Source organism: Propithecus coquereli, unplaced genomic scaffold (genome assembly GCF_000956105.1).
Source record: "Propithecus coquereli isolate 6110/MARCELLA unplaced genomic scaffold, Pcoq_1.0 Scaffold1, whole genome shotgun sequence".
Taxonomy (NCBI): Eukaryota; Metazoa; Chordata; class Mammalia; order Primates; family Indriidae; genus Propithecus; species Propithecus coquereli.
Window position 1 is genome coordinate 18,697,032 of NW_012133857.1, and position 13,969 is coordinate 18,711,000.

Below are 13,969 nucleotides of genomic sequence, written 5' to 3' on the forward strand. Positions count from 1 at the left end.
CGAGTCCTTGACCTAGAAAAAGTTAAGAATAATTACTTTAAGTAAAAAGCGACTTTATATAGTAAAACAAGGACTGGAAGTTTTAGGGATCTTAAGCAAATCATCTTTATCTTCTGTAGGACTTTGTTTTCTCATCTGAAAAATTAAAAAGCTGAACTAAAGAATCTTAGGATCCCTTCTAGCTCTAACATTCTCTAACTTTATGTTAAAATATACATTGTGTATGTGTGTGTATGTGCACAAATGTACATATACACCACATGTACCCCTCTCAAAATGCTAACAAGTAGCCATTGTGAGATCTTACCCTCAGGACAGAAAATTATAAAATGTGTTGTGTTTTATAAAACATGGTCTATTGCTCCAGGGTTTTTTGTTGTTTATTTAGTTGGTTTTTCACATCTTTCTTGAGCATGGCAATCTCTTGTCCAGCAAGTCAGAGAGAGCACACTTTTATGGCAGATATTTTTTCTCATGTATTCATTCATTTGTTCATTCAGCAAATATTTATTGAGCATGTATTCTCTGCTAGGTCCTGTGGGTTCAGATCCCCTGCCCTCAAGGACTTACAGTTTAGTGAAGGGGACAGACTAGAAGCAGGCAGTTACAATACCACCTATGAAGGGACAAAGTTCTGGGAGCTTTGGGAACATGCAGGAGAGATAGCCAACTATTTCCCTGGGGTTCAGAAAAAGGTTTCCCAAGGAAATGTCAAATTTGCCTGCCACATACAACTTTGCTCCCCTACCCTGTGCTCACCCTGCATTGGCAGGCTGCATACTCTGTGATCCCAGCCAGGGTAGATGGGATCTGTGGTGGATGCCTCCCCCTGGGTGGCCATGACAGGCTCTCTCCCCAGCATTGGAAATTGAGCTGTGAGAATGAGTCAGCCAGCTGGCTCTGAATGGTGAGCTTGCAGACTCTGGTGGCCCAATCTGAACTATGGTACCCAAAATTATGATGCCAAAATCACCACGAAGTAAGTTCTAAGACCCCTGCCAAGGAAGCTGATTTGCAAAGAGGAGAATAGACAGCCATGTGGACAAAACCAGATTCCTAAAGGCCTCAAAGGTTTAGATGTCTATCTGCTTACTTGACATCCCCGATGTGGGTATCTAACCAGCCTCCCAAACTTGATTAGTCCTGAACAGAACTCTTGATTTTTATGCACCAAGCCTTTTCTCTCCCAAGGTCACGATCAGGATAATGACATCATCATTCATCCAGTTGCTCAGGTCCAAACCTAGGAGTGTCGTTAATTCCTCCTTTTGCTTATACCACACATCCACACCAGCAGTCAGTTCTGTCAGCTCTACCCGGTCCTGAGCCAGGCCTTATCAGAGCCTGAAGCAAAAGCAAAACTGTGCACCCTTACATATTTTTTTGAACCAAGCAGAAAAAGTTAATGAAAGCTCTACAATGAAAAAACATAAAGACGTCTAAAGCACCATTTTGCCCAATCAGTTCTCCTACCATTGTCAACCCTTATAAACCTGCCAGTGGAGGAATACGATAGCCAATGGCCTTGAAACCAGGCACTGGTTGGAAACGACTATTCTTGTTGCACAATGATGCAGAATCATAAGACAAGCAACAACCTGTCTTGTTTTTCTTTTTTTTTTTTTTTGTCCATTATGGATTTTTTGTATTCATTTTGAACCCAGTAATAGTAAGAAAGAACAAATACTTGCATAGCCTGTACTATGTGCCAGGCCCTATTCTAAGCAGTTTATATGCTTTAATTCACTTATTCCTCAGTATTGACCTGAAAGATACCATTATTATGCCTGTTGTACCAAGGAAGACACTGAGGCATAGGTAGGTAAGGTATAATAACTTACCAAGGCTACACAGCTAAAAAGTTGCTAGACTGAAATTCTAACCTAGGTGGTCTGGCTCCAGAACCAACAACGTAAAAGTCAACTACACTTGGTGAGTGATCAAGAATGCTCCCAGGAGTCTGGTTTGGGTAGCCAGGTGGATGGTGTGCCACTCACTAAGACTAGAAACAAAAGCGGGGAGTACAGGTTTATGGGAAAATTATGGGTTTTATAGGAAACCTATCTATCAATAGTTTATTGGTTCAGTTTGGGACTTTTTGTATTTGAGGTGCCAGGGACCTTGTGGTAGAGGTATCCAGAAGATGACTGATCCAAAGTGCTTTGAGGTCGGACAACAGATACATGGTAAAGACAGTGACGAGAGTTACCAAGATTGGTAATAAGAGTCATGGGTGTGGCTGAGTAACCCAGAACAGTCATTAGGGTGTCCACAGGAAGAGTCTAGTTAGATGAAAAACAAAATCCCTAAACAACTCAAAGTTATCTGTCCTTCTTAGGCATGTCATTTGTACACAGGTCTGCTAATGGGCTAGATTTTAGCTCAAGAGAAACATCACTGGGCTGTCATCAACAAAAAAAAAAAAATTGTGACCAGTCCAGTGAGACTCATCTCTACAAAAAATAAAAAAATAAAAAATTAGCCAGGGGTGGCAGCATGCACCTGTAGTCCCAGCTACTCAGGAGGCCGAGATGGGAGGATCACTTGAGCCCAGGAGTTCAAGCTTGCAGTGAGCTATGATGATGCCACTGCACTCCAGCCTGGATGACAGAGTGACACCCTATCTCAAAAAAAAAAAAAAGCTCAATTAACTGACCCACCACCATAACAGTTGACTGGACCAGAAAGTCAACATAATGGCTCAGTTAAGCCATTCAGATTCTATTTGCCAGGAATGTTTTAAGACCTTTGTAGGCCCTAAGCATCATAGCAAACACATCAAAATATATATCTTTTTTCTGTAAAAATTTTTTAAAGTTTTTTTCTTAATTTTGCTGCTTAAATTATTTGACCAAGAATAATTTATTTTATTCACTTGTGGCTATGCTTTGTCCATAATCATTAAGCATACTCAGGAATTATTGCCAGGTGAGAAGAAAATCTAACTTATAATTGTTTTCAAATGGAAGAGAATATAAGTATGAAAAACCATAAAGTTATGTTTTATAGATGTATAATTTAATATTTAATTCCCACTTTACAAGTTTTTGTATATCCGTAACCTCAAGGCAGAATTTTCAAGGCAAGTCTTTCAAGGGCTTGCAAAAATGTTGATTAAATGTGCATATACTGTAAGATTGCATCAATTTCTTTAGTTCCTTGGTTTCTAATAACTTTCCATTTCCTGATTCTAACTCATGAAGTCTGGCCACCTTTGCTGTCCTTGAATTCCATGAGAGGTCTCTGTGTCCTTTCAATACATATGTACTTTTTTTTTTTTTTTTGGTCTCCTCAGGTATCTTGAGTGAGTTTCTCATTCTTGCAGCCGCAAGAATGAATGAATGAATTGAAAAGCCAGCTTCCTTACACTTAGATAAGCCCCTCACCCTGGGCTGTGTCTGTTTCTGTACGGTATTTTTTGCAAGCTACTGCCCATTGCTTAGGCCTCCTCTTTCTTCCTATTCCCCGGCTTGGCTATTTAAAGGTAGTTCATCAACACATTTTAAATTATGATAAAAGCTGTTAAATTAGGAGAATTGTATAACATGCCCATGCTCATTTTTAAAGAACAACTTCCAGGTAGAAAAGGCCTGTTTGAAGCTCTCGAGAAGAGGAATAACTAGAGTCATAGGCTTTAAAGCCTCCAAAATGCTGTAAGCTCACATGTCCTTAAAGGCCTCATTCAAACACTGGCTCCTTTAGTCTTGTGCTTTTTGCTACTAAAGAAGTTATAGTCAAACACCTCCACGTTCCTTCGAAAAAGCTAAAGGCGTTAAAGAGTGTGTTGAGCTATTTTAGAAACCTATGAAGAGTTCTCACCTTGGTCCTGTCTGCATTTCCATCCATGCACTTGCTGAAAGGACCCGGCAAAAATTTCAGGCAAGCTAATGATAGGATTCATTACATTAGAGAAAAAATAACAAAATTAGAGGGCGGTGATGAAATACGAAAGTTGTTTGAAATATCAATTACACAGCAAAGCCAACCTTTTTTATTTCTGTTCTTCTTCATAATGGCAAGTTCACATTTAATAGTATATCTTCAGACAAATTACTTACTTTGAGGGTCAGTTTCCTTATTTATAAAATGGGAGTTTCTTTTCAAAATGGCCATGATGAGGATAAAAATATAACTATTTAGGTAAAGTCCTTAGATCACTCAAGAAATGGTGGCTTCTGTACCCATAATGGTGATCATGTTGAGGAAAAGAGTAAAATATACTTGTAACACTCTTAGGAATTTTAAATTAATCCATGAAACTTCATGCTAAATGGCCAGGACAAGGGTAAAGCAAGTGAAACACTAGCATTGGATGCAAAATTTAAGGGGGCACCAAACTCTCAGTAATCAAGATACATTATATTTTAACATAATATTTTTAAAAAACAAATCAGCAAACTACAGCCCATGGGCTGTTTGTTTGTTTTTGTGAATAAAGTTTTATCGGAACTTTTGAAAAACAATGGAAAGAATCAAGAGAGAAAAGGGCTGGAGCTTCAATTATAGGAATTTTACACCTGGAGTTTCCAAAGAATTTCTTATATTGGGGCTTTTAACTAATAGCCAAATTCCTGTTGCTGAGGTCCTTGTGCTGCTGAGAACGCCTGCATTTCTCCATTATCTTTACAGCCTAGACACTCTCTGGGCAGGAGAAAAACACCTGCCCAAAAGGCTTGTGTTCTCCTTGCGAGAGGAAGGGTAACAAGCCACTCAGAAACATTTCTTGCAACCAAAATGGACTTGTTTACCCGTTTAATCAAGGAACCAAGGTCTACAAATTACCCACTCTAGTCTATATATTTGAAAAGTCAATGAGATAAATGATTGAATAAACACTCTGAGTACTCGATAAATATGAGTCATTTTTTAGTAATAGGAGAATTGTTAACGTAATTTGAAGAGTGGAATCTGCAGTTGTACTGCACAGATATAAGTGATGGGCCCATTAATCAGCCTGCCTCAGAACAGGGCCAAGCTAGATAAAGGGAAACGGAGCATAAACCCAGAAAACAGGATTGGGTGCTGGTTTTCCTTCCAAGCATTAAGTATATGTCCTATCACCTACGAGAGTGGCTCAGATTACTAAATGTTCTAGCACTAAACAATTCTTATAGACAGTACAAAGCTTCATAACTTATGTTGCCGAAATTTCATCCATTTCTTGAAACAGGTTTTGGATCATCTCTGAGAAAGGATTCTTTCCAAACAAAAGCCTTAACTACACAATTAAATGAAAGGGAACCTCATTTGCTTGGAAGAGAATAATGAAAGAAAACAAGTTATTTTAAATGATAAAAAATGTGTACCAAATTGGCAACAGCTTTAGAATGATCGCTCCTGGGTTTGATTAATGAGATACATTACCAGCTGAACAAACAAAGAGCTTATCAGTTTAGGACATTTTTTACTTAACCTTTTAATGAAAATCTTTAAATTTTTTCAGCTTACAAAAGTAGGAGGAATGGGCTGTGAAGTGAAAATCAAACGTTCCAGAAAAAAATGAAAATCTACCCTCTGAGATAATGACCTTTAACAGCCTTGTGTATGTTCCCTTGGATTTTTTTTTGAGTAAATATATACATATCTATTTATTTGGGTCCAAATATGGTTTTTGTCTTTCATTGTCCCTTACCTCCTCCTACCTTTACGCCTTGCCCTTCCGGCTTCAGAAGTTGTCACATCACCTTTCCTCGTTGGCCACAGTGGTTGCTCCAAGAGCTGGACACATAACCATAGCCAGGCCAATCAGAATCCTTTCCTAGGATTTTTTCTGGGAGCCATAAGAATGTAATAACAGGATTGGTGGCATCCATGGCTCCACTCTCATGGAAAAAGGAGAAGCAGAGACAAGAGGCAGAGAGAGTCTTGGCCCTAAGAACATTCAGGTTCCTGATTCCATTGCTGAGGACCTTGACCTTCCCGTCATTCCCAAGGCTCTTTTGTGCAGCTCTTTCTTCAATTCTCTGAGCTACTCCAGCCTCGTTCCAGTTCTTATGACTGCGCTAGACCCATAGTAAATTCCATTTCTCACTGAAGCTATTCCCCACGGTTGTCTGCTACATGCAGCCAAAAGGAGTCCTAATGTACATACTCTTCAGCAATTTGATTTTCTACAGTTAAGATTATATGTATCGTGGACAATTGCCATGTCAATTTGCATCTCCCTTTTCATTTTCAATGGCTGAATAATGGTCCATTGTGTGGATGAATGTTTATGACCTTTTTCTAGAGCCAAGAACACAAGACAGTTTTAAAAGTGGTAAACACAGAAAATTACATTCAGCTTGAAGAGCTGCAGCCACATCAGGAGGGATGATTGTTATGTAAATGAGAAGCCAGCACTGATGAAGTTGAAGTAGCACGTGTTCCCCAAGCGCCCATGGGGTACTCCTCACACCTGTCTTATGGAGAGTAATTGTTGGCGTTTGTTTTCACCTCTGCAGATGACTAAAGACCATGCCTTAAATATGCACCCCAGCTCCCCCACCTCACCTAGCCTTGTAAACTTGAACCCCACCACTCATTCACAGGGTCTTTAAACTTGTTTGTTAGATAAATGTTTTGAGTGAAGTTGAGAGAAGGCTGTTTGCACTAGGTGTTGAGGCCTGGAACCATAAGTACAATTAGTCCCAAGTTTGAGTCCATTTGAAGATCTGATACCCAATGTTTCCACCATGTAGTTTCCAAGACACGGAGCAATTGCAGTAAAACGTTAGACTTGGGCTTTGTGGTCACAGGGTAATGGAGTCAAGGCCCAGCTCCTCCATTTACAAGCTACAGGGTCTTGGGCAATTTACTTAACCCTTCTAAGCCTGTTTTCTCATTAGAAAAAAAAGAGGGATGATTATTAGTACTTGCCTCATAGATAATTTGAGAGGATTAAATAAGAAAGTGCATGGAACATTCCTATGACTGTGCTAGGCCATAGTAAATGCTCAATAAACGGAGGCTGGCATCTTCTTCTTTGTGATATACGGTAAATTCAGTTGTCAGTGCTATATACTGTTTCCACTTTCCAAGATTCTCAACTGCCAATGTGACTTTCAGAAACTGTTCTTTAAAAAACTGGGTGCTAGCCAGGAAACATTTCAAAGCAAAATCGTCCTAAAAATAAGAAAAGGATGCATGACTTTTTAAATGTTGAGTTTCTCTTTAAGAGCAAAATTATACTGTGAGTAAAGATTAAAATTCATTCTTTCTGTGACCTTGTTCCAAAGTGAAGCTTATTGGAGCATGATACATGTCAGATGTTGTTTAGAGTGGCATATGCCCTTCTCGGGATATGTTGAGCATACACTGCATGTCTGGGGGTTTTTCTAGCAGGTATTTTAGAGCTGAAAAGGGAAGAAGGATTTGTTTGACTACGACATCCGCAGCTCTCAGGCTCGCCTTGGATTTTGTTCTGCGAAGTACAAACAGGTACCAAAAGAATAATTTCCTAGATCCTTAAGGCAAATAGTTTGTGAAACAGAATTCAAGGGCCTTTCCTCTGATGGTTTTGAGGCCTCAGAAATTCAGACTAATTATTTGTAGAAAAATCCGTAAGAAAAAATATTGTAGGCTGAATTGGGATCCAATTTAAAACCTTCCAAGAAATGGGCTCCTTCCTGCCATTTCCATGGCTTAACACCCTCTTCTCCTACCACTCTACGTTGTTAATTTCTGTTCTTCCTTCAGCCTCAGCTCAGATGGCATTTCCTCCGGAAGCTCTCCCCGAGCCCCGTTAGGTGCTCATGCTGTCAAATCTCATTGCCCGCTGCATTTGCTTTCATAGTTCTTACCAAGGCCACAACGGAATAACTGTTTGACTCACGGTCTCAGTACTGTCTTGCCAACACACCTGCATGGTCCAGTTTCACCAGTGATAGGACCACTTCTATTACACTAATCCCAGTGCTAGGTCCATTGTAGTGATATACTAAATATCTGGAAATTTTCAGAAAAAAAATTGTTTTATTCAATAAATTTTCTCTATAAGGTTTGGAAACCCAACAAGTAGCTAATTTGCTAGACAGTTTTCCTTATGAAGGTCAAAAAAAGTCTTTATTCCATGTAATCAAAAATATATATATACTAATATATAGCGCTAATTGATGTCATTTCATCTACATTCTATGAAATTAATTGGTTATCAGTTTCAGAAAAGGAAGTGATAATTGTAACAATCAGCACTAATTGGATGTCTGACTGGCCAGATTGAAAAAGGAATTCAAAGAGACTCAGATCAGAGGGGGCTTGAAAGTCATACCTTACCTACCTGCACAGTCACACCTCAAAGTGAGGGTTCCAAACAAAAGCCAGGATGTGCCAGAGGGTCACTGAGGAGGCAGCTCACCTTCTTGAAGCACCGGCTACATTGAGTTTCAGCATAATGTTGACTGGAAGAAACTTCTGAGACAGCTTCCCCTTCCCAGAGCCAGCTAGTCTCTGCTTGGATCCTTTCTGTGAGAGAGGAATCACTTACACCACAAGGCAGTGTGCTCCATTATTGAACGATTCAAAGGGTTAGGTAGTTTCTTCCTATGTTAAGACCAAAGTGTGTCTGACTGATTCCACCCATCAAAATCATTCTGTTTCCTGACAGGTGCACCAAAGTTAACAGTTCTGGTTCTGGGGTAAGTCAAACTCATGTTTGAGTCTTACTCACTGCGTGATTTGGGCAAATTGCTTCACCCCTCTGAGCCTCAGTTTCCTAATCTAGATACTTAATCTTAACCTGTGGTCAATATTAGAAGAAAAATGCACATCAAGCACTTAGCCCAGTGCCTGACTTATAAAGACAGATGTGAACTCTTCTTATTTCTTCTCCCACATGGTAAGCATTCAAATATCAGAAGACAATGACCTTTTTATAGGCTAAGTCCCCAGTCTCTTCAGCCATTTATTCTACAAGGCACGCTGTGACACCTAGCTGATTAGTGTCACAGTGGACTCCCAGAATTGAATCAAGTTCTGCAGGAGATGATAATTCCAACTCATAGAGCTACTGAGGGGGTGAAAGGAAGTAACGCAGGAAAAGCACTTTGGACTGTGCAGGCACACAGGGGCATGTCTTTGCCACGTCTGCACCCTAAAGTTCTGTGTAAGCAAGTGAAGAATTTCAGCCATGTAACAGTCCCCTCACACTAATGACTTAGTTCAATTGAAACTCCTCTAAAGGTAAATTTTGTTATTCTTGCATTATAAAAGCAATACAGGAAATTTGCAAACTCTTGAAAAACAGAAAGAAGAAAACTCTTTCATGATCCTACTATCCAGAGATTGTCATTGGCATTTATTATCTCCTTTCATTTTTAATTTATAGCTGAGTTGACCTCCAACAATTTCCATTTAATAATGTAACCTCTAGCTGCAAGGGAGGCTGGGAAACATAGTTTCTTTTATCTGGGCACTTTGCTGCCTTGAATAAAATTCATATTTTATTAATAAGAAATATGGGAGAATGGATATTAGATGGGCAACTGGCAGTGTCTGCTGTACCTCTCTTGTTGGACGAATCTCATTCTTTCTCTATTATAAACAATGTTCTGATGAATGATTTGTAGGAAATTCTTTACACCTACCCATGATTATTTCTTTAGGACATGTTCCTAAAAATGAAATTGCTGGGCTTAAGGATATGTGTCTTTCAAAGCTATTGTTACATATTATGCAATTGATTTTTGAAGCAAATATAGGATGCTATATTCATTGTTCTTAAATTTTATCCATTAGATTTTAATAGCTTAGTGATCTGACATTTCAGTGTGACTTCTGCTCACTTCCCCAGACTTCTCCTATTTAAATTATGAATAAAAAGGCTTGGAAAACGGTTCTGTGACCTTCCGTGACAGACCTACCTCCAGTCTAACACCAAGCCATCAAAAAGTCCTCTTGGCACCGTTGTTTAAAGAGCCATGCCTTTATTCCATATTCATTAGACAAATATTGCCTGAGTGCTTACCATATACCAAGAACTAAGCTACAGAACACATATACAGAATGCATAAGACCCTATTCCTGCCCTCAGGTGGCTCAAAACTACTTCTATCTAGCTCACATTTGCCACCTTGTCCCCATGGATGCCAAAGAAATTTTGTCAAATGCTTTGCCCACATTAGGATACATTTTATCTATAATATTCCCTTGAAATTCTGGTCTAACAAGCTAATCAAAAAAGAAAATAAGGTCAAATTGGCTTCATTTGTCCATACCATCTTCCATAGAAATTTAATAGCCTTACCACTTAAATCATAAGCAATTATACATCACATTTATTTTGTACTCTACCCTGAGCTAAGCCCATGCTCAATAAATATCTGTTAAATAAATATTCAATGAATGAATCTGTTGAATGAATTAATGAATGTATGGATATGTGAATAAATTAGTATTTACTAATTCTGAAGCCAAAATGAGGCTCATTGCTCTACTTAAAAATATAATGAACCTCTAAATGTCTTCATTCTGTGAGTGAATTGTGAGCAAGCACGTGTGAATGTATTTGTGAGTGTGTACGTGTGTAGGTCTATGTATGTAAATATAATTGTGTTGTGCCACTTCAAAATAAATGGTAGTAGCCAGGCACAGTGGTTCACACCTGTAATCCCAGCTACTAGGGAGGATGAGGCTGCAGGATCCCTTGAGCCCACGAGCTCGAGGCTGCAGTGAGCCATGATTGTGCTACTGCACTCCAGCCTGGGAGACAGAGCAGAACCCCCCAAATAAACAAATAAATAAAATGATAGTGGTTTCATAAGATTCTAAAGGGTTACTCCACTATAGGTATTTTTGTAACTCTCTTCATTAATTCTCAAAGTCATTAAAAAGCAAAATGTTTAAATAAAGTAAATTTAATTATGGCCTAAATCCATACTCATTTCTAATATAAGACAAGTGATGGAAAAGAGTCTAATGTTTTGTCTGTTTTGCCAAAATTCAAAACCTTTCCCCTTTGGGCAAGGAAATACTCACACCATAAGGAATAATTCTTTCATTGCTTCTAATTAGAATAAATGCCCATGCATCCGGGTCTCTGGGAACATGACTAACACTTGCTTCACCTTGCAGATGAAGCGTGGGTGAGGGTGTGAAAATGCTGGGTATCGCCTCAACACCACCTCCCCCTCTAACCTTACAGCTGAAGTCAGGCACCCACTAACATCCGTGGGCCCAGAGGCTCTTTCCAACAGCAGAGTGAGTGAGACCATCAGGGAAGCTCAGATATTGAGTCATTCTTGAAACAGATTTTCGGGGAAGTAGTTTTAGGAATTAGGAGATCATGGCTTTAGAGACCAAGAGACCCCTGAGTTCCACCCACGCTCTACCTCTAACTCAGCCAGATGACCCTGGGCAGCACACTTCATCCCCAGGTAGACTGGGGATAATAGCACCTCACAGGATTCCATGAACTAATTCATGGAAAGCTCTTAACACAGTGCCTGACACAAAGTTTACATTCAAAAGTGTTAGCTGCACAGACATCCAGGACCATTCCCACAGATTGATTTAATCATCAACATTGTGGCACCTTTATGTTCTAGAAGCCTCCAGACAAATCTAATATGTAGCCCAGGTTAAGAACCCCTGGTTCAGTTTTGATCCAACACCCACAAAGCCTACAGAGGGACACCTGCTGTCCTTGGTTGAGCTCTAGTGGCGAGTCAATTACATGTTCAGAAGGAGGAAGAATGAATTTTACCTAAGGTACGTCAGGATGTGTAGGCGAGGTTAGGGGGAATTTGACGGGGATGGGGAGTTGGGAAGGAGGAGAGGCGGAGGTTTAGAATGACTGTGGTGGGTGAGGACAGCTTGGAGTCTATTTCAGATACTGGTGAAGGTCTCCCACCCACTCTCCCAGGAAGTCGTGTCTGAGTCCTCTGCACAGGGAGCCTCTGGGCAGGAAGTAATGGAGCCACTTCCATTGAATAAGGGTCTGTGCAACAGGGAGCAGAAGCAGAGCTGATGTGAGGTCCAGATGACAAGGAACACCACCGATGGTATTAATAGGAACAGGAGCCACCCTTAATACACATACTTGCACCAAGCACTTTTCAGGCATCAATAATAACAATAGCCGATATTCACTGAGTGCTTACTACTTCTCAGGCACTAACCTAAGTGCTTTACAGATTTACTCTCATTTAACCTTCAGAGCAACCCTCTGAAACAGCTACCATTCTAGCCATACTGTAAGAGAAAAGGGAAACTCAGAGAAGGGAGGTGACTTGCCCGAGCTCACCCAGCTAGTCAGGTTCTGACTGGGTTGTCTGCCTCCCAAATCCAAGCTCTTGACCAACCGCTAGACGACTGAGCCTCCCACAATCTGACGTGCGGAGACAGCTCCAGGATGCCCATCTCAGGCTTCAAACAAGCATCTGTCTCTTCAGAAGGTGCTGCCTACACAGCCATAGGATATAAATTTGTATCAACCTACTCGGAGTGGGCTGTGGTTGGGTGTTCCAATTTTAATCATCAACAGCAGTGCCCAAGTAGTTCTGGCCATTCAATCCACTTTGTCGGAGAAAAGGCAGCTGGCAGTCTGTCAAGACAAATGCCGCAAAACACATAAAGGTAGAGGGTGGGGAGCAGATGTAGCCTCTGCTGGTAACGAAGAATAAAGAACACATTTCTTCCACGAGACCAGCTTCTAAAACAAAAAATGAACCTCAGCTTCTGAGCAGTGGAAACTTTTTTTTTTTTTTTTTAATTTCAGGGTATTATGAGGGTACAAACATTATGGTTACGCTTTATGTCTTTGCCTCACCCAAGTGAGGGTTAGAGGCATGCCCTTTCCCCCTACAATGCTCCCCATGTCCTTTAGTTGCAGGTTTACCCCCATCCCCCTAATCCCCGGGGAGTATTACTGCCATGTGAACGCCCTAGTGTTGATCAGTTAGTACCAATTTGATGTCGAGTACAAGTGGAGCCCATTCTTCCGATCTTGTGGTGCCTCACTTTGGATAATGGGCTTAAGTTTAATCCAGGAAAGTATAAGAGGTGCTAGATCACTGTTGTTTCTTATGATTGAGTAATATTCCATTGTATACATATACCAAATTTTAATAGTCCATTCATGAATTGACGGGCACTGGGTTGTTTCCACAACCTTGCAATAGTGAATTGTGCTGCCATAAACATTCGGGTGCAGATGTCTTTATCATAGACTGTTTTGTGCTCTTTTGGGTAGATGAGCAGTGGAAACTTCTCCCAGGTTATCAACAATAATAGCAATATATTTAATACTCCTTTGAATATCTACATGCTTCTTCCTTGCCTTGATCCATTAATTTGAGAAGGTGCATAATTAAAAGTAGTCCTATTCACAGCCTCTTCACCCCATGGGGCTGAAGTACTTCTATGTAATAAGTAAACCAAAGGGGACAATGAGATTTCTGGTTGATCTCTGCCTTTAAGACTTGACTTTTGACCTTAGGTGAGTAATTATACTACAGGGTACACATCGGAGGAAGTAGAAAACAGGAAGGCTGACCCGCTCACATTGGCCATCTGCGAGGGAAGACACAAAGGTAAACAGATAAGGTGTTATTTTGCCACTGAGTTTCATTGCAATCTGAAGCTGTTCCCTATTGCAGAACGTGTCCTTTGCAGCATTTACAAGCCCACTAGAAGCTGACGTTAATGACTGCAGGTAGCACACTCTAGCTTTCCATTTGTTTGATTTATTTCATCCTCCTAACAACCCTTTGGGGAATTGAGTGCTGATATTATCCCCACTTGACAAATAAGGAAATAAGGCACAGGGCTCTGCTGAGTTTACGTGCCTGGGACTAGAATTGTGACCTCTGACCTGTCCAACAAATTCATAGCTAACCATGTTCGTACAGAGATTGACTTAGGGCTCCCGTCTTGAACTCCTTTTGAAAGTAGAAGTGATACGAACCTTAAAAAAATGAAGGTGCGTATGAAAGCTATGGAGCTGGGGATGGGGAAGATTAAACACAGGAGGACTCTTGAGCTGAACTCAAAG